The 27,923-nt window shown below is 39.5% G+C and overlaps 1 long non-coding RNA gene across 2 annotated transcripts in view; it reads right to left on the reverse strand.

The window, feature by feature from the left end:
* LOC118883705 overlaps nucleotides 1–27,923 on the reverse strand; it is a 51,673-nt gene that overhangs the window by 9,928 nt on the left and 13,822 nt on the right. The window contains exons 2-3 of one of the 2 annotated variants that reach the window (XR_005017080.1): nucleotides 24,152–24,270; nucleotides 20,035–20,133 (exon numbers count right to left, since the gene is read on the reverse strand). This is a non-coding gene — a long non-coding RNA (uncharacterized LOC118883705). Of the gene's footprint in view, nucleotides 1–20,034; nucleotides 20,134–24,151; nucleotides 24,271–27,923 lie in introns of those variants that run through there. The other variant, XR_005017079.1, reaches the window with a different exon arrangement.

The raw sequence follows: 27,923 nt of genomic DNA on the forward strand, positions 1-27,923 counted from the left end.
AACAGGAAGCCCCGGAATTTGTATTCAGTCCAGATGTGAGATGGCAGGAAGAGGGAAGGAAACATTCAGAAAGATATGGGTTCCATTCTCTGCCCTCTGCCTGGAGCAGGGGAGGGGGTAGATTCGGAGGGTGCAGGAAGGAGGAAGAGCTAGGCCTGTGATCTTTTCAGCATTCCCTTCTGCTGGAGTCATCTGTGTAAGTGAAGGATGAGGAGGCTTAGCAACACCCGAGTACCATGTTTACATCAGTAAACATAAGCCTAAGACATTCTGTTTCTTATCAAATTAACAATGATTACAAAGTGGTAATATTCAGTGTTTGGTGTGGTGATGGAGAAAAAGAGCAGTTTAATACATAGCTCTGGGAGTAAATTGGTGAAGCCGTCTGAGACCAAAAAAATGGCAATATTTTCCAAAGGTATGAAAAAATTCACCTTCAGAAATCTATCCTATGAAGCAATCTGAAATGTGGACAAAAATCTAACGTATAGAGATGTTCATTATAGTCTGTAAAATAGTAAGAAAACTGTAAACATCTAAATGTTCAATGGTCATGAAAATTTTGTGACATTCATAAAATGAATAACAAGCAACAGTTTAATGCAGAATATTGTATAAAGAATGTTCAATAACCTGAGAAAGTATTTATGATACGGTATAACATAAAGTGAAAAGAGCAGGATACACAGTTGTACACATGATGCGATAGGCCACAGAGAACATTCTAAATTCTATATGCCAGGGGTTGGCAAACTATGGTTCCTGTTCCAAATCTGTCCTGCCACTTCTTTTGTAAATAATTGATACACAGCCACACTGGTTTCTCTATGTATCCTCTAAGGCTGCTTCCATGCTACAATGCAGAATGAGTGAGTGAGTGCATAGATCCTCAAAGCCTAGATATTATAATCTGGTTCTTTAGAGAAAAAGTTGCTGACTCCTGCTGTATGCTAAAATGTTAATGGTGATTTTTGTAATTGCAGAATTATATTTTTGAAAAGCATTGTTATATTTATCTTTTATTTTCACAATAGGCATGTATTATTTTTATAACATGTAAAAAAAAGAATACTTAAAATATCTGGCTACAAATGAGAGCAAGCACTCAATATGATTTTGCTCAGTTTTGTGTTTAGCTATGCAAAGCGAAGCAGCTTTGCTTATGCTGCTCTGAGTATTAGGAAGTCCCAAAGCTAACCCCCAGGGGTGACCTTTTCCACGTGTGTAGTACACCCTTTCAAAGGTGTGTGTGCAGAGGGAGAACCTCGTGTTTTCCACAGCTTTAGGCTTGGCTACAACGCAGATTTTCTGTCCTTTGCTGATTAGTTGAGGAGGTACGTGTGATAATGGAAAGATAATCATTCTCCACTGTCAGAGCCTGCAGCCCGGTCCCTGGATCTGACCTTTGGACCAGAGGAGAATGCCTGAATACCTCTGGGCCCCGGCTGCCTGGTCTCCAAAACCAGCATAATAACCTATTACCTGCTACTAGTCAGAGGGCTGGCTCAGATGTCCCATTGACCTTCTGTCCAGCTCTCAGCTCTGTGATTCCATGATTCATGAGTAATACGTGATCACCTTTCAGCACTGAGGATCTTGCTACTTGACTTCCTGAATTAGTGAGATGCAGGGATAGCAGTTAACATGCAGGAGAGAAAAGCCTCTCTCTCTCCTCCACGAAGGTCTGACACGACACTTGACGCTAGCTGGTGACCTCTAGAAAGAGCTCCCCAAGCGGGATGGCGCCCACTGCCTCTTCCCTCTCCCCCAACCCGTGTTCCCTCCAGTGATAAAGCATAATGGAACAGAATATTTAAAAAAAGAATCTATATGTATGTATAACTGAGTCACTTTGCTGTACAGCAGAAATTAACACAACATGGTAAATCAACTATACTTTAATAAATAAACAAATAAATGTCCTGTCATATGTGCCATTCCACGTACAGTTCAAAGAAATAGGATGTCTGTGAGAAGGAAACACAAATCGGTTTGCTATGCTTCAGCCACCAAGAAAATATACTAAAATAGCTAAAAAGGCAGTTCACCGGAAGATAAATTCAAATAGATATTTTTCTTTTGGTTCATAGTTCTGGTTTTCTGTTTGCAATGGGGATTTCATGGGGGAAAACATTTTAACACCCAAGAGCTGGACATTTTGAGACAGCAGAGGTGAGGACACCCACATAGCTCCTCACTGTTGTCATAATTTTCCCAGCCCAGCTCAGGCACCATCCCCTTGTATGCAGAGAATTTTTTCTACAAGTCATGTGGGTGATATAGGACAAAAGGCAAGATATTTCACTTACAAAAAGAAATCTGAAGAGCTATGTACAGCATGGTGACCACAGGTAACATGGTACTGTATACTAGAAAGCTGATGAGAATAGATCTTAAGCATTCTCATCACAAAAAAAAAGAGTTATATCTATGTTAACTATGTGAAGTGGTGGATGTGTATTTATCTTGATTTTGGTAATTCTACAAAGCATATGTATATCAAATCCTCAGGTTGCACGCTTTATTTTTTAAAGTGTCATGTGCAGATTATTCCTTTGTAAGTACAGAATGTAGCAATTAAGAAAGCTGATGCCTAGATAACCTTAATGGAGACAAGGACAAAGAAAGATATCATGAATATCCCTCCTATTGGATCGTTTAAATCTTCCTCCAAAAAAATTATGTTCTAATGGGGCACTATTTTGTTCACAGCTCTGTATGCCTAGGATGTATCTCCTGAGATCCCTTGATAGGTGGGATAGGAAGACCGTATCTTCAACCCCATTTCACAGTCATGACAAGCTGGTGAAGCTCATCACATTTCTGGTCAAACGTAGATAGGTGGGAAGGCCCCCATCTTCTCCCCCTGCCCCCAACTACTATCCTGGAACTTATACATTCTTATCTATGGTTCCATGTGGGAGCGTTGAAATCCTGATGCTTTGCTGAAAACTCATGGACTGATTTTCGACGCCATTTTCTAGGTCACACCTGAGCCACACAGGAAAACTTGCTTTATAACTATGGAGGCATTGATCTGATAATCACCCAACACATTCACATTTTTAACTCTAAGTAACCGGGTGTCTCAAATCAAAAGCACACAACTATTAAGGTCCTCTTTAGCATGAGAAGATGGCCATTCAAGTCTTGATTGAAAACTTTAGGACTCTTTCCAGGCTCATTTCCACTCCACACCCCTTCACCATCACCCAAACCCACACTGGGGAGGGTGTTGCCCGTGAGTTCGGCCTTACACTCTCAAGATATATAGGAATTTTTATAATTCCAGCTGTTTTGTAAATGCTGTCTCTTCTGCCAAAAGTCCCCTCACTTCTCTTTAACTGCATGCTTCTATTCATCGTTCAAGACCCGGCTAAAATTATACTGCACCATTCTCCCTAAACTTCTGTAGTCATTTAGGTGGCTCTGTGCCATTTCATCTGTTTCTCTTTCCTAACACAGAAATGACGTGCAATTTGACAGTCGGACTGTTTAAATTTGAATTTTGAACCTCTCATCAGTAACTTGAATGTTTTAGGCAATTTATGTAACCATCTTACCCTCAGTTCCTCATCTTTACAATGGGTCTAATGAGGATACGTACCACACAGAGCTGTGGTAGGAAGTAAATGAGAAAAAGAACCTTACAGCCTTTGCCTAGTGTTTAGAAGAAACACTGGGAACAGAGGAAAGAAAATGATAAAGCTAGTTTTTACAGTCCACTGTATCGGTGAGCTTCAGAAGGAAAGAAACTCTGTCTCATTTATCCCCTGAGCCTTGAGCTCCTACCAAGCCTGACATACACTTACTGGGGAAGGAGTGTTGGAAGCATAATTGAAATTAGGTCACTTGAGGAAATTATAAACCAACCCCCAAGCAAGGAGAACACTGCACTATAATGACTGCAAATAGTTCAGGCAAGCTGTGGATGGCTGTTGGAATCCAAACAGTGTAGGACCTGGGATGGGAGAGGAGGATGTGTAGGTGGCTTGCTCTCCTAAATTTATCTAATCATCCGGGAGAGTGATGAGTATTTCGGGTACTCGGGTGGGTAGATCCCCACACTTCTGTCCTTTTGTAGGAGGGCTCACCAGAACGCTTTGTGGTGTTAGATATCATTAATTCTGTGTTCCACTGCACGCTTCATCTCAGTGAAATTGTGTCTCTCACTGTGCTTTTTTCCTGTATAAATACAATCCTGTCAATACCAGGGCCTGTATATTTACTGGAGTAGGAATATAAACCCAGATGTGCCTGAGCTGCACAGGCTCTATCTTCCCCACCTTGCTGGGCAGGTGGCATCAGTGTCACTGTCAAGCTCAGAAGAGGAGCAGCTCCTGTTGGTCAAATGAGGGATTTGTGTTTATGAGAGACGCAAAGGTACAGATGGGTGAGGGGGTCAGAGCAGGGAAGGGGGATATGGAGAAGGAGGTGGGCTCTGTAAGCATGAGCTGGCCTCAGTGTGTCTTGCCGACTCTAGCCTCTAGCTCCCAACCAGACTATCTCCTTCCTCCTTCCCAAGCTGTCTTGAAAAAACCTGTAGAATACAAATTAGAGGAATTCTTCCCTACTTCTTCTCCTTCACCATTAGCACCAAATGACTTTATAGTAGCACCTAATGGTTTATTTAAAAATTGTCACCTTTCAATATATTCATTTATTCATTCAACAAATATTTTTGTGGTACCTATTATGTGCCAAGTGCTGTGTTAAAACACTAGATAAGATGAACAAATCAGGAGTATTTCCTACTTCCACAGAGTTTACAGCCTGTAAGCTATAAGCTTATGTTCATCTGATGCTCACAGCAACTACTTTGGAGATAAGAATCGTTATATCCATTTGACAGATGAGGGTGCTGAGATCATTTAGTGAAAGGAAGAAGAGAGGGAATTCATGGTTACTGGTTTCTCCTGTACTATGTGTTGGGCCACACTAGAAGATAGGACATGAAAACAAAAGCAAAATGGTAAGAGAGAAGATATTGAGTATAGATCCATTAGTTTTCTCTTGAAATTATTTATGAAAGTGGAATTTGTGCCCTTGACTCCAGGCACCCCCCCCACTCCATCCCCTTCTCTTTTAAATGCCTGGCCATTTTCTGGCCACCTTTCAAACTCTAGGGAACACTCTGGAATTCCAAGCTAGGAGGGGTTTCCTCTGTAGGTCTGGCTATTGTAACTTTACGAGAAACTGTTCAATACTTCTTTCAGCAGTTACAAAACACAGTTTTCTGAATGAATTTCATATCATTAAACAGTTATACCCTTCACCTTTCTGACTCACACTTTTTACATGATTACTCAAACCTTAGAGTGAGATAAAGCCTCAGACAGCTTCTATGTATACCCCACACACATACACAAACACATATCACAAATATCCGCATCCTTACAGGCAACCACTAAGAAACATGCACACACAAGCACACATACACACTACATGTACACAAAATAAATATAGAGCTATGCACATTCCCTATACATGTAAACATCCTCACCCACTCAGGTGTGCACCCAAACACTCCACCACTGGCATGGTGTTGACTTTGTATTCTTCGTGGGAGGAAGGAAATAGAAAGACCCCAAGTACTCAGACTCCCAGCTATACACATAAGAATCCTGTCAGTCCAATGTGTTTGGGGCTGTTTTCTCTTTTAAGAGAAGCAGGACATCACTGCTGCTGTTGCTTGTTGAATCCTCACTTCCCATCCCCCCCCACCCCCGCCATTGCTAGGGTGTGAAGATCATCCTTGCATCAAATGAATGATCTTGTGTTTTTTTTTTTCTTTCATTTACTGGAGGTTAAAATCATAGTGTATTGAATAAGTAGAAATGAACCTCCTGACATTCCAACCCCTGATATAACATACCTGGTTTTATAGCAAGTACTAAGTAATACTAGCTACATGAAAGAATGGATAGAGACTATTTGTATTTCATTAGAAGAAAACAAGATATCTAAGAACACTCAGTCCAGCCCCTTCGTGTTTCAAGTAAGGGTTCAGAGACCCAGAGGGCTACATGGTCATCCTGGCGTCACACTGCTAACTGTGAGTAGAATGGGGCTGGGGCTATAATCTTCAGGGTCCAGTGAACTTGGTGGGTGAAAGCCACTGTTATTGGAAAGTTACTCCCTTCTGCTGCATCTCCTCCTAAACGTTCATACAAGAAGTCAATAAGGGACACGACACAAAGTCAAGTGGGATTTGGGGCAATTATCCAGTGAGTCTTTGTTACAGCTATCCAAAGCAGGCAATTCAAGTCTCAACTTGATTTTGCTGTCTTATTTTGATGAGCTACTTGAATGCAAATTTGTCCATGTGGATTTTCTTTGCTTCTCTGAGGTTTGACTTAGCTTTCAAGGAAAAAGAGAGAGAGAGAAACAGAGAGAGACAGAGAGAGACGTGGAGGCAGAGTCTTCGGAAATGTGAACTATAATAATTTTTTTAAATATTTTAAAAATTTTTAAATTGAAGTGTAAAATACATCAGTAAGGTACATAAAGGGCTCAGATCTTGTGTCCAGCTCACTAATTGCTTAGATATCTGCATACCTGTATAGACCTGTGTAGCCTCTATCACCTTAAAAGCTTCCCTTGTGTCCCTTTCCACCTACACCTCCTGATATAATCACTATTACTATAGATTTGCTTTACCTATCCTTGAACTTTATATAAATCATATGGCATGCATTCTTTTGTGTCTCACTTCTTTCACTCAACATAATAGTTGTGCACTTAATCTGTGTTGTTGCATATATCAGCAGTTTGATTTTATTGCTGAGTTGTGTTCCATTGTATGATTGGACCATAATTTATCCATTTTTATGTTTATGGATATCTGAATTTTTCCCAGTTTTTGGTTGTTATGAATCAAGCTGGTTATGAATACTTTTGTGCATGTCTTTGCATATATTTTATTTCTCTTGGGTATATATTTAGGAATAGGGTTTCTGGGTCATAGTGTAGGTAAATGTTTTACTCTAGTAGATAGTTTCAACAGTTTTTCAAAAGGGGTACACCTATTTACACTCCAGCTAGCAATGTACTGAGTTCCAACTACTCCTCTTACTTAACAATACTTGGCGTTTTTAGTCTTTTTAAAAATTTTAGCCATCCTGATGAGGATGTAGTGGTAGTGATAACTCATTGTAGTTTTAATTTGCATTTTCCTGAGTGATCTGTATGAAGTGTCTGTTGAAGGGTTGGGGTTTTTTTGCCATTTTAAAGTGGGTACTTATCCTTTTGCTATCAATTTGTAAGAGGTATTCTAGGTATGAGTATTCTAGTAAGGTATTCTAGGTATGAGTCCTTTGTCAGATATAACCATACATGTACAATATTATAAAAACCTTATCCCAGATTTTGGCTTGCCTTTTCACTTCCTTGTGTCCTGTTTAAGAAATATCTGCCAATCCAAAGTATGAAAATATTTTCTTTTTTTTTCTAGAAGTATATCTTCGCATTTGGTATACTTTCCATCAGTAATGAATTTTGGGGTGTTGCATGACATATAGTCAAGGGTTACTTGTTTATATCCAGATACCTAATGGTTTATTTAGAACATCATCCTCTCTCTTCTGAATTGCCTTGGCACTTTTGTCATAAATCAGGTGACTGTGCATGTATGGTTGTTTCTGGATTCTCTCTTCTATTGCATTAGTCTATTTGTCTATTCTTGTAGCAATATATACTCTTTTAATAATTGTAGCTTTGTAGTAGGTCTCAAAATCTGACAGTTTAAGTCTGCCAATTTCCTTCTTCTGCAAAATTTCTTTGGGTTCTAGTTTCTTTGCATTTCTATAAAAAAACTTCAGAATCAGCTTGTCTATTCCAACAATAACAAAGAAGAAAGTTTCAGAGACTTTAATTGGTATTGCATTGAATCAGTATGTAAGTTTGGAAAGAATTTACATCTTAGAGATAATGAGTTATCCATACCATAAACATAATAAGTCTCTCCATTTATCTAAGTCTTCTTTAATTTCTCTCAGCAATATCTTCCAATTTTCAGTGTAGAGATCTTGGAAATTTTGATTAGAATTAGTCTTAATGAGTTGATATTTTTTGATGCTATTGTAAATGTTATTGTCTTAAACACTGTTTCCAGTTTTCAGTTGTTAGTCCACAAAAATAAATTAACGTTTGAATACAAACTCTGTTACCAATGACCTTCCTAAATTCACTTATTAGCTCTGATAGTTTGTACACTCTTTTGGATTTTCTCTCTACACAATCACATCATCTCTGAATAAGACAGCCTTACTTCTTCCTTTATCTGTATGCCTTTTATTTATTTTTCTTGCCTTATTGTGCTGGCCAAGACTTATTTAATAACAACCACAAGTTGGGAAAGGGAGAGAGAAATAAGAAAGCTACAGTTGGAATATGAAGAAAATGTAGTGTGAAATATAGAAACTGAGGGGACTAAACCCAATTTCTCTGATCCTATAACTGGCCTAAGATGAAAGAATATTGGCTCTGGAGAAATTTTGGTGAGGTAGATCTTGTGGTTGTATTAACAAACCTCTATCATTCAGGACTGAGTTAATCATCTGGTGGGGTTGTGTCCCATGTCCTATGTGACTCCCTGGTCCAACCCTGTGAAGGAGTGATTGATTGAGGTTAGACTATCTCAAAATTGCTTTTCCTAAGACCCTCTACTGCCTATGCAATTTTCATTAATCCCATCCATCCTTTATTCACTCATCAAACAGGTGTTGATTAAGTGACTCTTATGTGCTAGGCACTTTGGTAGGAACTGAGAAATCCATTTTTAACAAAAGAGACACAACCCTGTCTTTATTAAGCCTACAATCTTGTGGCTTTTAGCTGCAAGTAATAGAAAACCTACATTCTTAGATTTAAAAAGCACCTAATTTTCTAATATGACTGGACATCTGAAGGCATTTGATTTTAGTATTAGTGCAGAAAAAATCTTATGGAAGAGCAAAGGTTTTCTATTCATCTTCTCTAACACACTCATACTGTTGTTGTTGTTTTAATCATCGTAAGACCACTATGACTGCTGCAATTCTAAACGTCATAACTTCCCAATGAAATGTTCAAAAAAGAAAAAAAAGTGGTACGGCAGTCTCTAGTATTAATCTCTTTTATTAAGATGTAAAATCTTTTCCAGAGGCTCCCCTGAAGACTTTCCTTATATATCAATGACTTTCTTTATATATCAGGTCACTTTTAGCTATAAGAGAGGCTGGAGGGCTTCCCTGGTGGCGCAGCGGTTGAGAATCCGCCTGCCAATGCAGGGGACACGGGTTCGAGCCCTGGTCTGGGAGGATCCCACATGCCGCGGAGCAACTAGGCCCATGAGCCACAACTACTGAGCCTGCGCGTCTGGAGCCTGTGCTCCGCAACAAGGGAGGCCGCGATAGTGAGAGGCCCGCGCACCACGATGAAGAGTGGCCCCCGCTTGCCGCAACTAGAGAAAGCCCTCGCACAGAAACGAAGACCCAACACAGCCAAAAATAAATAAATAAATTTATTAAAAAAAAAAAAAGAGAGGCTGGAAAATGAGTATCTGGAAAAGAAGTGTGGATTTACCATGGAAAATGTAGATTAGCCATAGTGATTCCACTAGGGCTGTTAATATGGTCACCCCAAACTAAGCTGGGCTCCTATTAGCAATGAAAAAAAGGAAATAGCCAATAGATGGGCAATAAGCAGTGTCTGCTACAGGCAGAGGTAATGTTTACCATATTCCATAAACAATTACTTTAGATTAGGCCATCCACTTCCATTATTCTCTCTCCTAGCACATTGTTCTTTTCTTTCCTAGTACAATGCTTACCTCCATTTGAGATATGGATTCGAATATGGTCTCTCTACCCACCAGACTATAAGCTCCATAACTGCACAAAGCATGATTGCTTTGTTCACGACTATATGCCCAGGTCCCAGCCCAATACCCAGGTCACAATAAGTGCTTAATAATCACTTGTTGAAGTAATAAATGCATTCTTTGGATACATTTATATTTAATAGGTAAATGAATGACTAATAAATGAATGTGTTAATTAAAAATTGTAACCCTTAACTACAACATTACTGCTTGATTTGTTACAATCATATCATCGTCAAATTCCCCAAAGAAACTATTGTTCATGATTCAAACATGGGGGAGATCAAAAAGTATAAAGATCACTTTGGGATTTAAACAAGAGCTTGAATCAATTGCTGGACAAAATTAGGTTAGAAAAACACAATTATGGGGAATTGCCTGGTGGCCCAATGGTTAGGACTCGGCACTTTCACTGCCGAGGGCCCAGGGTTCAATCCCTGGTCGGGGGACTAAGATCCCACAAGCCGCCTCACAGTGTGGCCAAAAAAAAAAAAAAAGAAGGAAAACACAAAACACAATTATGTCAAATCTACCTATTTGAATGTTTAAATTCATCCCCAGCTTTCCCACAGTTTATATTGCCACTGCTATCTTCTCTAAATCTTACACAATCCATCCTGGAACAATTAATTTTTTTATGCTTCTCCAAATGTTCATTCATTCATTCATACATACATTTATTCATTCATAAAACAAATATTTAACGCGGCTGCTCTGGGCTAGGCATTGCGCCATTTCATGACTCAGCACCTTAGGACGGTCTCTGCCTTGAACACACTTCTCTACCTACTTTATTTGATAAATTCTAACATATTTTAAGGCTCACTCAAATATCTTCACTTCACTGAAAACTTCTAGTCACCTAGAGAGAGTAAGATATTCTCTTTCCTCTGTGATCACATTGCACTTTTCATATATCTCAGTAAGAATTTTTGAACTTTTTGCTAAATTCATTGTTTGTTTTCATGCTTTTCTCCTTCACTAGAAGGTGACTCCTTCAGTGCAGGAATCTGTAGTAATCAAATCCTTGTGTGTAAGTGTCTTGCATAATCGGTGATATATACAGGTTTACTACAGGTTTATCTAGTGAATGAATAAATGAATAAACGAATGTGCGGATGCTTAGTGACCCATTTTGCAGGTGATGGAACGGGCTTACAAAGGATATTAGCAATCAATAGATCTTGGGCTACAATTTGGATCTTCTGACTCTTACTCTGGGTACAACCCACAGAACCCAGCTACCCTTTCGGTATTCCTCTCGGCAATGTTCCACCTCTGTCACTTTTAAGAAAGGTGTGGTCCTTCTGAAATGGAATCGTATCTCATTGGTAGACCCAACTCTGCAGTGTTTGCTACCTCATTTAGATGAGCCTGTGCCTGTAGCAATCTGCGGATTCATCTTTTCCGTCTTCTGTGGGCGGCTGTTCACAGGCAGCACCTGAACAACAGTGGGACCAACCACGGGAGAGGAAGAGGACATCTGCTGGCTCTGAACATAGATAAGCATCACTAGCTTTTCCTTCTAACAGCGGCGGCCTCAAAAGTTCCAAATGAGAAGAAAAAGCCCAAGGCTCACTCAAGTGTCTGAAAAGTTAGAGCAAACCTTGCTTTTGTCAGGACCCTATTTCCCTCCTCTGGAAATTCTTTTTGAATTTTGAACTTTTGAACTTTTAGGCAAATATTAAATGTGTATCATCCTGTCACACACAGTGTCTGGTACATCACAGACACTCAGTAATCTTTAGCTTCCTCATTTCTTCCTCTAACTTCTAAGTGACAAAAAAAGCCCTACTTGAATATGAGATTTATTTTTTTACTAGTTTATTTCAGACTGTAATCATACAATCTAACATCGCAACAGTGTTTTGCTATTTTTGAAGCATTTCAACCTGATTTTTTTGCTTAAGAACCCTGTCCTCTTCTTTGCATGTCTCACAGGAGTGAATACAGAGACTGAGAAAGGTTAAGTGACTTTTTATTCAAAGACTATTTATTCAACATTTATTCTCAAAGTATTTATTAAGTGCCCAATACATATGGTTAAATATGATAAGATTTATAATGGGTAAAACCCATGTTCTGAACTAAACCAACTTGGGAGACCCTGCAAGGCCTCTCTGTGAAAGTGCCTCTTAAACTGCTGCTTGGTTATGGCTACACGCCCAGAAAGTGGTTGAGTTGGGATATGAACTCATGCCCGCTTGACTCTGAAGACCATGCTTTTGGCTTTGTACCCCACTCTCTCTCAAGCTCTGGCCCCAAATCATAAAAGCCAACTTTTATCTCTGTCCAACTTCAATTGGCATGGTATGACAAATAGCCCGGTGGTCTCAGATGCCCAGTGGACCTGTTAGTGGAATTTCCTGGGCTAGACCTAGGCAAAATGCCAGAGCCTTATAGACCCATCACGTTTGGGCTGGCAAATGTCTTCAACAAAGAGAAACAGTTGTAGCAGTTAAGAGCAACAGGTCTGGCAACAACATGAGGACAAAATTTGTTTCCCTAAAATATAATAAACCATTTACTGGCCAAGATCCTATAAAACCAATGATTGGAAGAGACAGAAGAAGCTTTAGTATTCTAGCCTTCCTTATTTATAGATGTAGATATTAAGACTCAGAGAAGTTACATGATCTGATTAGTGTCGCTCAGCTAGATAACAGCAGGTTCAGGATTAGAACCCAGTTCTTCTGACTCCCAATGCAGGAGGAAACATGATGTAGCATCAAGACATGGGCTGTGGACTCACATCTGATGTTGGATTCGGACTCTGTTCTTTACTAGTTGCATGACCTTAACCTTTCAGAGCATGTAAGAGTGCCAATCTCAAAGCAGGTTTTCAAGCCACCCTAGACATTTTCACCTCTTCCTCTTTGACTTGATGCCCCCTGTTCATTCAGAAATACCCCAAAGATGTTACATTGATTGATTTTACATGCAGAGTACATGTTACTTCAGGATATACTGAAATGAAAATATCATTAAGTCCCAGTCAATGTTTTATTTACACTGAGTAATATTTAATAGCTAGAAATTTAGGACAGCTCAAAGAGTTTTCCCATCCCCAAAACAAATGTAATGGGATTTGACTCTTAGAGCTAGCTCAGGGTAGTGGCAATTCAGGATACAGACAGAAGAAATAGGAAACATGAGAGAATTCACAAAACTCATCGACACCAAACACCTAGCCTTTTACGTCACCAAAGATTTGACTCAAAAGGTGGAAATGGGCAAGATAAGTGAAAAGGCAGCTTAGCTTTTAGCATTTCTTTTTTTTTTTTTTACATTTTTATTGGAGTATAATTGCTTTAAAATGGTCTGTTAGTTTCTGCTTTATAACAAAGTGAATCAGTTATACATATACATATATCCCCATATCTCTTCCCTCTTGCATCTCCCTCCCTCCCACCCTCCCTATCCCACCCTTCTAGCTGGTCACAAAGCACTGAGCGGATCTCCCTGTGCTATGCGACTGCTTCCCACTAGCTATCTATTTTACATTTGGTAGTGTATATATGTCCATATATACACTACCACTCTCTCACTTTGTCCCAGCTTACCCTTCCCCCTTCCTGTGTCCTCAAGTCCATTCTCTACCAGGTCTGCATCTTTATTGCTGTCTTGCCCCTAGGTTCTTCATGCCCTTTTTTTTTTTTTTAGATTCCGTATATATGTGTTAGCATATGGTATTTGTTTTTCTCTTTCTGACTTACTTCACTCTGTATGACAGACTCTAGGTCCATCCACCTCACTACAAATAACTCAATTTCATTTCTTTTTATGGCTGAGTAATATTCCATTGTATATATGTGCCACATCCTCTTTATCCATTCATCTGTTGATGGACACTTAGGTTGCTTCCATGTCCTGGCTATTGTAAATAGAGCTGCAGTGAACATTGTGGTACATGACTCTTTTTGAATTATGGTTTTCTCAGGGTATAGGCCCAGTAGTGGGACTGTTGGGTCGTATGGTAGTTCTATTTTTAGTTTTTTAAGGAACCTCCATACTGTTCTCCATAGTGGCTGTATCAATTTACATTCCCACCAACAGTGTATGAGGGTTCCCTTTTCTCCACACCCTCTCCAGCATTTATTGTTTGTAGATTTTTTGATGATGGCCATTCTGACCGGTGTGAGATGATATCGCATTGTAGTTTTGATTTGCATTTCTCTAATGATTAATGATGTTGAGCATTCTTTCATGTGTTTGTTGGCAATCTGTATATCTTTTTTGGAGAAATGTCTATCTAGGTCTTCTGCCCATTTTTGGATTGGGTTGTTTGTTTTTTTGATATTGAGGTGAATGAGCTGCTTGTAAATTTTGGAGATTAAACCTCTGTCAGTTGCTTCATTTGCAAATATTTTCTCCCATTCTGAGGTTTGTCTTTTCGTCTTGTTTATGGTTTCCTTTGCGGTGCAAAAGCTTTTAAGTTTCATTAGGTCCCATTTGTTTATTTTTGTTTTTATTTCCATTTCTGTAGGAGCTGGGTCAAAAAGGATCTTACTGTGATTTATGTCATACAGTGTTCTGCCTATGTTTTCCTCTAAGAGTTTGATAGTGTCTGGCCTTACATTTAGGTCTTTAATCCATTTTGAGTTTATTTTTCTGTATGGTGTTAGGGAGTGTTCTATTTCATTCTTTTACATGTAGCTGTCCAGTTTCCCCAGCACCACTTATTGAAGAGGCTGTCTTTTCTCCATTGTAAGGTGACCATATATGAGTGGGTTTATCTCTGGACTTTCTATCCTGTTCCATTGATCTATATTTCTGTTTTTGTGCCAGTACCATACTGTCTTGATTACTGTAGCTTTGCAGTACAGTGTGAAGTCCAGGAGCCTGATTCCTCCAGCTCCGTTTTTCTTTCTCAAGATTGCTTTGGCTATTCGTTGTCTTTTGTGTTTCCATACAAATTGTGAAATTTTTTGTTCTAGTTCTGTGAAAAATGCCCGTGGTAGTTTGATAGGGATTGCATTGAATGTGTACATTGCTTTGGGTAGTATAGTCATTTTCACAATATTGATTCTTCCAATCCAAGAACATGGTGTATCTCTCTGTCTGTTTGTATCATCTTTAATTTCTATCATCACTGTCTTATAATTTTCTGCATACAGGTCTTTTGTCTCCTTAGGTAGGTGTATTCCTAGGTATTTTATTCTTTTAGTTGCAATGGTAAATGGGAGTGTTTCCTTAATTTCACTTTCAGGTTTTTCATCATTAGTGTATAGGAATGCAAGAGATTTCTGTGCATTAATTTTGTATTCTGCTACTTTACCAAATTCATTGATTAGCTCTAGTAGTTTTCTGGTAGCATCTTTAGGACTCTCTATGTATAGTATCATGTCATCTGCAAACAGTGACAGCTTTACTTCTTCTTTTCTGATTTGGATTCCTTTTATTTCTTCTTCTTCTCTGATTGCTGTGGCTAAAATTTCCAAAACTACGTTGAATAATAGTGGTGAGAGTGGGCAACCCTGTCTTGCTCCTGATCTTAGTGGAAATGGTTTCAGTTTTTCACCATTGAGGACGATGTTGGCTGTGGGTTTGTCATATATGGCCTTTATTATGTTGAGGAAAATTCCCTCTATGCCTACTTTCTGGAGGGTTTTTATCATAAATGGGTGTTGAATTTTGTCGAAAGCTTTCTCTGAATTTATTGAGATGATCATATGGTTTTTCTCCTTCAATTTGTTAATATGGTGTATCACAATGATTGATTTGCATATATTGAAGAATCCTTGCATTCCTGGGATAAACCTCACTTGATCATGGTGTATGATCCTTTTAATGTGCTGTTGGATCCTGTTTGCTAGTATTTTGTTGAGGATTTTTGCATCTATGTTCATCAGTGATATTGGTCTGCAATTTTCTTTTTTTGTGACATCTTTGTCTGGTTTTGGTATCAGGGTGATGGTGGCCTCGTAGAGTGAGTTTGGGAGTGTTCCTCCCTCTGTTATATTTTGGAAGAGTTTTAGTAGGATAGGTGTTAGCTCTTCTCTAAATGTTTGATAGAATTTGCCTGTGAAGCCATCTGGTCCTGGGCTTGTGTTTGTTGGAAGATTTTTAATCACAGTTTCAATTTCAGTGCTTGTGATTGGTCTGTTCATATTTTCTGTTTCTTCCTGGTTCAGTCTTGGAAGGTGGTGCATTTCTAAGAGTTTGTCCATATCTTCCAGGTTGTCCGTTTTATTGGCATATAGTTGCTTGTAGTAATCTCTCATGATCCTTTGTATTTCTGCAGTGTCAGTTGTTACTTCTCCTTTTTCATTTCTAATTACTGATTTGAGTCTTCTCCCTTTTTTCCTTGATGAGTCAGGCTAATGGTTTATCAATTTTGTTTATCTTCTTAGAGAACCAGCTTTTACTTTATTGATCTTTGCTACTGTTTCCTTCATTTCTTTTTCAATTATTTCTCATCTGATCTTTATGATTTCTTTCCTTCTGCTAACATTGGGGTTTTTTTGTTCTTCTTTCTGTAATTGCTTTAGGTGTAAGGTTAGGTTGTTTATTTGAGATACTTCTTGTTTCTTAAGGTAGGATTGTATTGCTATAAACTTCCCTCTTAGAACTGCTTTTGCTGCATCCCATAGGTTTTGGGTCGTCAGGTTTTCACTGTCATTTGTTTCTAGGTATTTTTTGATTTCCTCTTTGATTACTTCAGTGATCTCTTGGTTATTAAGTAGTGTACTGTTTAGCCTCCATGTGTTTGTATTTTTTACAGATTTTTTTCCTGTACCTGATATCTAATCTCATAGCGTTGTGATCAGAAAGGATACTTGATACAATTTCAGTTTTCTTAAATTTACCAAGGCTTGATTTGTGACCCAAGATATGATCTACCCTGGAGAATGTTCCATGAGCACTTGAGAAGAAAGTGTATTCTGTTGGTTTTGGATGGAATGTCCTATAAATATCAATTAAATCCATCTTGTTTAATGTATCATTTAAAGCTTGTGTTTCCTTATTTATTTTCATTTTGGATGATCTGTCCATTGGTGAAAGTGGGGTGTTAAAGTCCCCCACTTTGATTGTGTTACTGTCGATTTCCCCTTTTATGGCTGTTAGTATTTGCCTTATGTATTGAGGAGCTCCTATGTTGGCTGCATAAATATTTACAATTGTTATATCTTCTTCTTGGATTGATCCCTTGATCATTATGTAGTGTCCTTCTTTGTCTCTTGTAATAGTCTGTTTTAAAGTCTATTTTGTCTGATATGAGAATTGCTACTCCAGCTTTCTTTTGATTTCCATTTGATTGGAATATCGTTTTCCATCCCCTCACTTTCAGTCTGTATGTGTCCCTAGGTCTGAAGTGGGTCTCTTGTAGACAGCATAAATAAGGGTCTTGTTTTTGTATCCATTCAGCCAGTCTATGTCTTTTGGTTGGAGCATTTAATCCATTTACATTTAAGGTAATTATCGATATGTATGTTCCTATTACCATTTTCTTAATTGTTTTGGGTTTGTTATTGTAGGTCTTTTCCTTCTCTTGTGTTTCCTGCCTAGAGAAGTTCCTTTAGCATTTGTTGTAAAGCTGGTTTGGTTGTGCTGAATTCTCTTCGTTTTTGCTTCTCTGTAAAGGTTTTAATTTCTCCATCAAATCTGAATGAGATCCTTGCTGGGTAGTCATCTTGGTTGTAGGTTCTTCCCTTTCATCACTTTAAATATGTCCTGCCACTCCCTTCTGGCTTGCAGAGTTTCTGCTGAAAGATCAGCTGTTAACCTTATGGGGATTCCCTTGTATGTTATTTGTTGTTTTTCCCTTGCTGCTTTTAATATTTTTTCTTTGTATTTAATTTTTGATAGTTTGATTAATACGTGTCTTGGTGTGTTTCTCCTTGGATTTATCCTGTATGGGACTCTTTGTGGTTCCTGGACTTGATTAACTATTTCCTTTCCCATATTAGGAAAGTTTTCAACTATAACCTCTTCAAATATTTTCTCAGTCCCTTTCTTTTTCTCTTCTTCTTCTGGGACCCCTATAATTCGAATGTTGGCACATTTAATATTATCCCAGAGGTCTCTGAAACTGTCCTCGATTCTTTTCATTCTTTTTTCTTTATTCTGCTCTGAAGTAGTTATTTCCACTCTTTTATCTTCCAGGTCACTTATCCGTTCTCCTGCCTCAGGTATTCTGCTATTGATCCCTTGTAGAGAATTTTTATTTTCATTTATTGTGTTGTTCATGATTGTTTGCTTGCTCTTCAGTTCTTCTAGGTCCTTGTTAAACGTTTCTTGTAGTTTCTCCATTCTATTTCCAAGATTTTGGATCATCTTTACTATCATTATTCTGAATTCTTTTTCAGGTAGACTGCCTCTTTCCTCTTCAGTTGTTAGGTCTGGTGGGTTTTTACCTTGCTCCTTCATCTGCTGTGTGTTTCTTTGTCTTCTCATTTTGCTTAACTTACTGTGTTTGGGGGTCTCCTCTTTGCAGGCTGCAGGTTCATAGTTCCCGTTGTTTTTCGTGTCTGCCCCCAGTGGCTAAGGTTGGTTCAGTGGGTTGTGTAGGCTTCCTGGTGGAGGGGGCTAGTGTCCTTGTTCTGGTGGATGAGGCTGGATCTTGTCTTTCTGGTGGGCAGGTCCACGTCTGGTGGTGTGTTTTGGGGTGTTTGTGACTTTATTATGATTTTAGGAAGCCTCTCCGCTAATGGGTGGGGTTGTGTTCCTGTCTTGCTAGTTGTTTGGCATGGGGTGTCCAGCACCGTAGCTTGGTGGTCGTTGAGTGAAGCTGGGTCTTGGCATTGAGATGGAGATCTCTGGGAGATTTTCTCCATTTGATATTACGTGGAGCTGGGAGGTCTCTGGTGCACCAATGTCCTGAACTTGGCTCTGCCAGCTCAGAGGCAGAGCCCTGATGCCTGGCTGGAGCACCAAAATGCTGTCATCCACACAGCTCAGAATAAAAGGGAGAAAAAAAGAAAGAAAGAAGGAAAAAGATAAGATAAAATAAAATAAGTTAAATTAAATAAAAAAGTTATTAAAATAAAAAACAAAGAATAATTATTTAAAAAATTTTTTTAAGTAATTAAAAAAAAAGGGAGGAAGAAATGAAGAAGGAACAAAGAAACCAAAAAACAAATCCACCAATGATAACAAGCGCTGAAAACTATACTAAAAAAAAAAAAAAAAAAAAGAAAGAAAGAAAAAAAAAGACAGAGAGAACCCTAGGACAAAGGGTAAAAGCAAAGCTATACAGACAAAATCACACACAGAAGCATACGCATACACACTCACAAAAAGAGAAAAAGGGAAAAATATATATATATCGTTGCTCCCAAAGTCCACCTCCTCAATTTGCGATGATTCTTTGTCTATTCAGGTATTCCACAGATGCAGGGTACATCAAGTTGACTGTGGAGATTTAATGCGCTGCTCCTGAGGCTGCTGGGAGAGATTTCGCTTTCTCTTCTTTGTTCCCACAGCTCCTGGGATTCAGGTTTGGATTTGGCCCTGCCTCTGCGTGTAGGTCGCCTGAGGGCGTCCGTTTTTCACCCAGACAGGACGGGGTTAAAGGAGCAGCTGATTCGGGGGCTCTGGCTCACTCAGGCCGGGGGGAGGGAGGGGTACGGATGCGGGGCGAGCCTGCGGCAGCAGAGGCCGGCATGACGTTGCACCAGCCTGAGGCGCGTCGAGCGTTCTCCAGGGGAAGTTGTCCCCGGATCATGGGACCCTGGCAGTGTTTAGCATTTCTTAAGGGGAGGAGAGCTACTGACCTTTTGGGAAGGACATTTCCTTCTGGTGTGATGCTTCCACTGGATAAAAGATGTTTCCCCTCCCTGCCCCTCCCTGATGACAGTGGTGCTCCTCCATCACTGGAATGAGTCAAAAGCCCCCCTCTTCATTTACAAATGCTTCTTGGGGTTATATCACTCCTGACAGTAAGCCACAAGACCTGGTTAAGAGAACCCAATGATGCCAGGAACATAGTTTTCTGGATTCAAATCCCAGCTTAGCCAACACATACCTGTGAGATCTTAGACCAGTCACTCAAACCTTCTGTGCTCCAGCCTCCTCAACCTTAAAATGGAGGCACTAACCTCATGGGTTTGTTGTGAGAATTAAATGAAATAATTTACATGAGCTTTAGGAACCAAACCATGGGAGTTAAAAATACATATATTTGCTTTTATTAATTTTTTCTGCCTTTGACTACAAACTTCAAGAAGGCACGCAGAGATGTTTTATTTATCACCCACTACAGGAAGAGTGATTAGGACGAGGAGCTTTTCAGTGGGCTGCCTGAGAGCCAAAAAAACAAATATATTGTTCTGAAATTTGAAAAGAAAATTGAAGAATCAAAAATTAATAGATGTTAATGAATTGCCTACAATATATTGTCTACAAGGTCAACTTAACTCAACTTTTAATGGTTTATATTAAAATGCAGCAAGTTTAAATCATAAGAACATATAGGAAAATGTATTAATAAAACTCAAAAGTATAATTATTTCAAATATTTTTAAAGTAAAACAAAGCTGCAAGCAGAACTCCACTGTCTTCTTTTCATGTCCTCAGGTCAAAATCTTGGATCATCCTTGACACTATTCTCTTCCTACCCACCATTTCTCAGCCCCAGAGACCAGTCACTTTTCCACCACCTCTGTTGCTGTTCCCTGGTCTAAGCCCTCCGCGCCTCCTGTCAGGATTACTGCAACCGTCTCCTCACCGGCCGCCTTGCTCCCACTCTTGCCCATGAAACGATCCAGTTAAAACCTGAGTCAGATATATTATCCTCTGCTCAAAGCACTCCAGGAACTTCTCTTCCCTCAGGGAAAAACCCAAATCCCCAATGACCTAAAAAGCCCTTGTTTCCTGTTTCTCTGACCTCATTTCCTACCACCCTTTTCTGTTGATCAGTCTGCTTTAGCCATACTGGTCTCCTTGCCACTCTTCAAATATTGCCAGCACACGTCCCCCTCAGGGCCTTTTGCGCTGGCTGGTCCCCTTTCCTGGAATGCTCTTCCCCCAGTTCAGCTTGGCCAAGTCCCTTACCTCCTTCAGATGTTCTCTCAAACATGACCTTCCAACTGAGATCTTCATGAACATTCTATTAATGTTTAAACCTCTCTCTTCATAACTTCTTGCTCCCTTCCCTGATACATCTTTCTTGCATAGTATGCAACATCTCCTGAGATAACATATAATTCATTATTTTCTGTATTGTCTGCTCACGCTAGAAGGTCATTCCAAGCAGGACAGTGTTCTTTTTTGTGATTTTTTAGTACTGGATACTAGATGACTAGGAGAGTATCTGGTACATAGTAGGTGCTCAATAAATATCTTTTGAATTAATGTGTCAATGTGTGATGTAAGTACACTGTATTAAGTTTGACATGACGTGGGATTCTGCCTCCACAGATAGGAGTGTTTAATGAAATGTCTACCGAAGTTCTTAAACTTATTCCACCAAAGGTCTTAAACATTCCATCATGTAGTGTTCTTATCTGTATATTTACAGTAGCACCTAGAGTTTAGCTTATAAAGGACCCTTATCTGTTTAGATTTATTTCTCCCCTCTCTTGACCTCATACATTATTCTCCAGTACTGCCAGATTGCTAGTAATTTGCCCAAAGAGTTCAGGCTGTTTCATGCCTCTTTGCCTTTGTTCATGTTACTTCTCTCTGGAATCCCCTTCCCCCCTTTTCTTTTCTGTCCAATCTTACTTATACTTTAGGATTCAGGGGTTTCTCCTCAAGAGGCTTTCATGAACCCCCATGTTAAGTTAGGGGTCCCCAATCCTCTGCCCTTCATAGTTGCTAATGCATTCCTCTAGTTTTGCATTTACCATGTTACATGAAAGTTATTTCCTTATGTGTCCATCTCTCCTCCTAGATTGATAACTCCTCTAGAAGGGCCCAACAATAAGTGCTGATTGCACAGAGGAAGAAGGTGGAGTGATGATGGAAACCCTCCTAAGGGGATATGTTCCAAAAGCCAGCCTCTTTTCACGTGGGACCCATGCTTTAAAAGAAAATTTAGGTTTAAAAAAACCTAAATTATTTGGAGAAACATCTGATGTAGCTATAGAAAGAATGGGAACTTGGGTACCCGGCTGACATACTTTTATAACCTGCCTGGCTCCCTGCATAACTAGATGTTGGTGCCTTAAACAAGCAGCTGAGCCTCAGTGTCCTCATCTGTCTGGTGGGATAATAACACTGCACAACATATGTAATGCAGCCAGCGTGTAGTAGATGTTCAATTCATGCTGATATCCTTCACCTCCTCCTTGCCTCTGGGAGGAAGTGAAATAATTTCCTCTTGGTGCACTTTCTTCATCCCCCAGTTGGAAGACAGGAGACCTAGGTGAAGAGCTGCCTGACTTTGGGTAAGGGCTGCCCAGCAGTAGGTGTTGTTAGATGTGGTGGAGCTTGTTGACTTCCTCCTGGGGGGCCTAGTTAACAACTGGTGTGTTTCCTTGATAGTCGTGTCAACTTTCACTTCTTAGCTCCTAAGAAAAAATTGACTGAAAGTTAACTGAAGTCTTTTTCAGACAGGAGACATCTTTGCCAGATCCCCAACCTTCCCATCTTCATTCCGTCTCTTCCCAGTGAGCACTGGGGAACTGCAGGCTAGCCTTGCTCCTCCTCCAGCACACTGATGGGCAGGGACACTCATATCTACCATGCCTGAGTCCTGTTGTATGCTAGGAGCCGAATCCAACAGTGAGCTCTCACTGATGCTTCAGAGCAACCCCATGATAAAGAAGAGAAGCTATGATCATTTCTATTTTGCTTGTGATTAGGCTCAGTGAACTTAAGTCACCTCCCTTCCCGGTCCCTAGCAGTAGAGGTCATGTGTCAATACCATCAGTCATTCTATTACTGGGATTCACAGTTCATAATCATGGGGCTTCGTTTGCAGACAACAAGTTTATCTCATGTTTTCTAAGTGTTTCATTCTAAGCAACAATGGGGGAAAAAATCAAAGGGAGAAATATAAAATTTTCTTTTACATTCTTTGCTCTCCTAACCTTTCACTTCAGTTTCCCTAGCAAGGTTAGAAGGATGAAAATAGTGAAATAGTGACCATAGTGGGACAGAAAGATTTGATGAATCTGATTCTGGTGGCATGAGATGGATTTTTTTTTTTTTAATAGAGAGGGTAATATGATATAGTGGTTAACTCATGGTCTCTGAAGCCAAATTTCCTGGGATCATTCTCCTTCCTTTCACACGTGTTGGTTTTCAATAAACATCTTGCACCCAAACTACATCTCAGTGTCTACTTACAGAGAACCCAACTAGTGAAAACTGGCTATCTGCATTTGTTCTTCTTCCTTTTTATTCCATAAGCCACTGCAGTCATTTCCACCTACGCCCTTTCCACTGAAACCATATTTAACATGGGTTCAATGGTCTCATTGTGACACTAATGTTTAATTATCATATTTCACTTTCTTGGTTTCCTCCCTGCATTTAATGTAGTTGACCACTTACTCTTTAATACTCTCGATTCCTCCGGCTGCTCCTTTAGTCACTGTCTCTTCGACAGTCTTCTCTCCCTTCTATACCCCTTTAAATTTAATTAATTAATTAATTTATTTATCTATCTATCGATTTATTTATTTATTTACGGCTGCGTTGGTCTTTGTTGCTGAGCACAGGCTTTCTCTAGTTGCAGCGAGCGGGGGTTACTCTTCATTGAGGGGTGCAGGCTTCTCATTGCGGTGGCTACTCTTGTTGAGGAGCGTGGGCTCTAGGTGCGTGGGCTTCGGTAGTTGTGGCCCACGGGCTCAGTAGTTGTGGCTCACGGGCTCTAGAACACAGGCTCAGTAGTTGTGGCACACGGGCTTAGTTGCTCTGCGGCATGTGGGATCTTCCAGGAGCAGGACTCGAACCCGTGTCCCCTGCGTTGGCAGGCGGATTCTTAACCACTGTGTCACCAGGGAAGTCCCTCCCTTTGAATATTAGTGTTTCCCAGGATATTTTCTCAGCTCACTTCTCTTCTGACTCCACATACTTTCCCCAATCCAGTTCTTCTAATTTCACCTGTTTTGACAACACCGCAAATTGTGTTTTCTGTCTTGATCTATTCTCAGTCCCCAGACCTGATTATCCAAGTGCCTGATGGATAGTGCTTTCTGGTTTCCTCCCTGTCCTTCAAAGGCAACATGTTCTAAGGGAATTTATCATCAGCTAAACTATACATAAGTTCCCTCCTTGCATTCAAGCTAGAAATTGAAGAGTCATTCTTGGTTCCTTCCCCTTCCGTGTGTCTCCACAATCCCTTACCAAGTCCTGTGGGTTTGGTTTGTAAATATGTTCACTTCTTTCCTCTCTTACCTTGTCTCTACTGTGTCTATTTTCCTCAGACCATCGGTATCTTTCACATTGGCTTGGCAATGATCTTCTGATCAGTCAATCTGACCCACAGGCCATCTGCGCTCCTTGTAAATGTGAATCTGGAAAATGAAGGGCAAGAGAAACTCTCTCATTGATCATATATATATATATATATATATACACCTTAGTATAACATCTGTGGAAATTGAAGATTTGCATAGCCTTTGACCCAGCAATATACTCCAGAATACATTAGAGAAACTCCAGCACATGTGAACAATGAGATATGCACAAGAATGCCATTAACAATAATGCTGTTCTGAACATCTCTATGGGGGGGGGGGGCGGAGATCTATCTCTCTTCCTCTTCTTACAAATCCACCAATCCTCTCAGATTAGGACCCCACGCTTATGACTTCATTTAACCTTAATTACCTCCTAAAAGCTCTATCTCCAGGTATAATTACATTGGGAGTTAAAACTTCAATATCTGAATTTCACTGGCAGTGGGGCGGATACAATTCAGTCCATATCAAGGGTCTAGCATTCTAGAGGAACATCTTAGAAACTGTTTTGTAGAGATACTACTCAAACGTAGTTCTCAAATCTGCAAATTGGATTGGCTAGGAGCTTGTAAAAAAATGCAAGTTCTCAGACTGTACCCAAGTCCTCTTGAATCAGAATTTCTGGGGAGGAGCCAAGGAATGTATTTTAACAACTTTTCCAAGTGATTTTTATGTATTCTCAAGTTTGAGGATCACTCTTTTCGAGGACATTCATTCCTCAACAAGATTTTGTGAGTAAACTTGTTTCATGATGAAATGTTTAGAGATGCTGGCTCAACAAAGCTAAAGAGGTTTTCATTATTTTTGTGGGACTTTAGGAACTTGGGATGGGCAGCTTGTGCACTGTCAATCTCTAAGAGAAGGATGTCTGTATCGCCATAGAATATCTTCCCACCATGAAGCACACCCCCCTGACACCCTGTTCCCAAGTTTTTAAAGGCAGAACAATTATTAACACCTGGAAGAACCAGGAAGAAAGACAACTTACAGCTTAGGAAAAGTTGATCTAAAGTAATGACCAATTTTCATACACTATTATTTTATGTGTTAACAGGCTTGTATTTCTCTTCTTAATTAAACTGTATGTTTCATCTCTGTGAGCTGACACTGGGTCTTATATTTCATATTTACCCCTGGACTAATGTTTGTTTCTAGGATGTGCTCAGCAAGGATTGCTAAATGTCTGGCATTCAATTTATTTCATAAATAGATGACCCTAACTTTTAAAACTTGAACTTCATATGAGGATATTTATTTATTATGATTGAGATGTTATCGATTTTAATCATTCTTTAGGTACTCCTCACAGTGTGAAAAACGGGAGATACGGAGAAGGAAGACAGTATCATTCCTGGTTCTTAGCCTTACTGACTTGTTGACCTTGGTTAGATAACCTCTCCATGACTCAGTTCTCCCTTCTGTAAAATGGGAACATAATACTGCTCACTTTGCAGGATTAGTGTAAAGCCTGGATGAGGTAATGCTGGTGAAAAGATTTTTCAAGGTGATATACAAAGGCTAATTGTAAACTTCAGGCAAATCTTCAATTGTTTAAAATAGGTGACCCCATCAATATACTATTAAGTGCAGAAATTGTCCAATTTAAGTGATTCTTTCCAAAGAGCTTTTTTTTGTTTATCTTTTTTAAGAGAGCTGCTAGAGTGGGGTCATCCCACTTGCCCATTCCACTTTGCCCTTGGTATCTCCGTTCATTGGGATACAATGTTGCAAAGCTTCATGGTATTTAATATCGTGGGAGAAATGAATCTGAAAAAAGAATCACAGTTGAATCATTGCTAACTTTGATGAATTAGCACCGAGGACCTCTTCAAGATGTCATTTTTTAAGCTTTTTGAATGACTGGTTTTCAATGGTTCCCTCTAAAGAATTTTAATTTTGAGAGCTGCATAGACAAATGCACACACACAAATCATTTAGTGTCCACCTCCAAGAGAAAAGAAAAGTGCTTATGGAGTGAAATTTCACCTTTCTACTTCACCAGCTTCCTGTAGAGCAGGAAGCTCTGTAGTAGAGCAGAGTTTTTCTTTGCTTAAAGTCTAACATTGAAGAATTTCTTTTAAGTAGGTAGTTTTAAGAGTAAGGAGTATACATTTAAGAATAATAAAACCCAGCTGAGGAATTATCCATATTTCTTTCCAATAATGTGAAAAAGAAAATCAACTCCAGTAATAATGGAGATGATTTTACTAATGATGATAACAAACATTTATCGCAGACTTGCTATATGCTATGAACTGTATAAACTGTTTTACACATATAGCCTCATTTGATACACCAACAAACCCACTGGGCAGAAACTATTATTATTCCCACTTTATAGATTAGGAAATTGGTTTAAAGAGGTTTCGAGGGGTGAAGCAACTCCCTCAGTAACACAAGCTGTTAAGTGGTGAGGCTTGCACCGTTAAGTATGGAGTTCTTGGTTCTGACACACACTCACTGACTGATATTGGTCAACACTCTTAAGCTTCCGGTCTCAGTCTCTCCAGCTGTGAAATGGGAATGATTAGGACCCATCTCAGAATGAGACAGTATGTATGTAAAAACATTGTCTAAAGAGTGTGAAATGTTTAGGGAGTTTTAATTTCTTTTTGGTAATTCATTATTATTGATATTCTTTTGGCTAACACTGACGAGGCTGGCCCTAGAATCAGAGTGTCTGGGTTAGAATCCTGCAGGTACCACCTCCTTGCTATATGACTTTGGTCAAGTGACTAACTTCCCTGTGCCTCAGTATCTTCATTCGTAAAATGTAGATAATGGATTAACATGTTATGTTTATATTTTTATTAATTTATTAACTAATTAATGCTTGTGTATGTGTGTCTGTCTGAGAACAGTACTGACACGTATGTGCTAAATACATTTTACCTATTACTATTACCACTGTTGAGGCTTTCCCTTGGAAGCATACTGCTGACACGAGCTTGGGAGAAGACACTGGCAAAGAAAGCAATGAAGACAGAACACTTTGGCTTCCTTGTAAACATTAAAGGTACTTCCTCCAGATGAATTTTCCTCCAGGAAAGAAAGAGGAGATACACTGCCTTTTTTTGCTTTTCATTTTCCCCACTTGTCTACTCCATTCACACCCTTCAAGTAAGGAGAAATCAGCAAAACCCCAAGAGAGTCACTGTTACGAGGATAATTCTGAACTCGCTGAGTCCTTGCAATGTTTATTATTTAGGTTCTTAAGTGCAGATAATTAAAGGCCCAACAGCATCGAATCTCACAATTATAAGAACCTGGTCCCCAGAAGTCCACACAGTGCTTGGATTTGTGCGTTTGCTTCGGCACATCCTCTTGGTAAACTGATGCCCCAGTGTTCTCCCTAAGCATTTCATGACAAGGCGAAATCCCTTATTGTTTAAAACTTACATTTTTCCTGAGTTTGCATATTTTCATTGCATTTCCTTTGTTACCAATGTACCAAGTCCTTATACCTTCTCACTGCATTTACTGCAGTTTGAAATGGCTTCTCAGAAATGGGACATTAAAAATCCTGGGTGTGACCCTGAGAACTGGAGAGAGCTTCATTCGGAAGCTGTTCAGGCATGCTTAGCATTAGTGTAGACAATCATTTGTTCTCAAGGTCCTCAGGTAGAGACCCTATATAGGGGCTGATAATTAAGTATAAGAATCCATTAAAGAAACCATCTTGATTACTAGAAACCCAAGCTTGTAGT

This window comes from Balaenoptera musculus, chromosome 17 (genome assembly GCF_009873245.2).
Source record: "Balaenoptera musculus isolate JJ_BM4_2016_0621 chromosome 17, mBalMus1.pri.v3, whole genome shotgun sequence".
Lineage (NCBI taxonomy): Eukaryota > Metazoa > Chordata > Mammalia > Artiodactyla > Balaenopteridae > Balaenoptera > Balaenoptera musculus.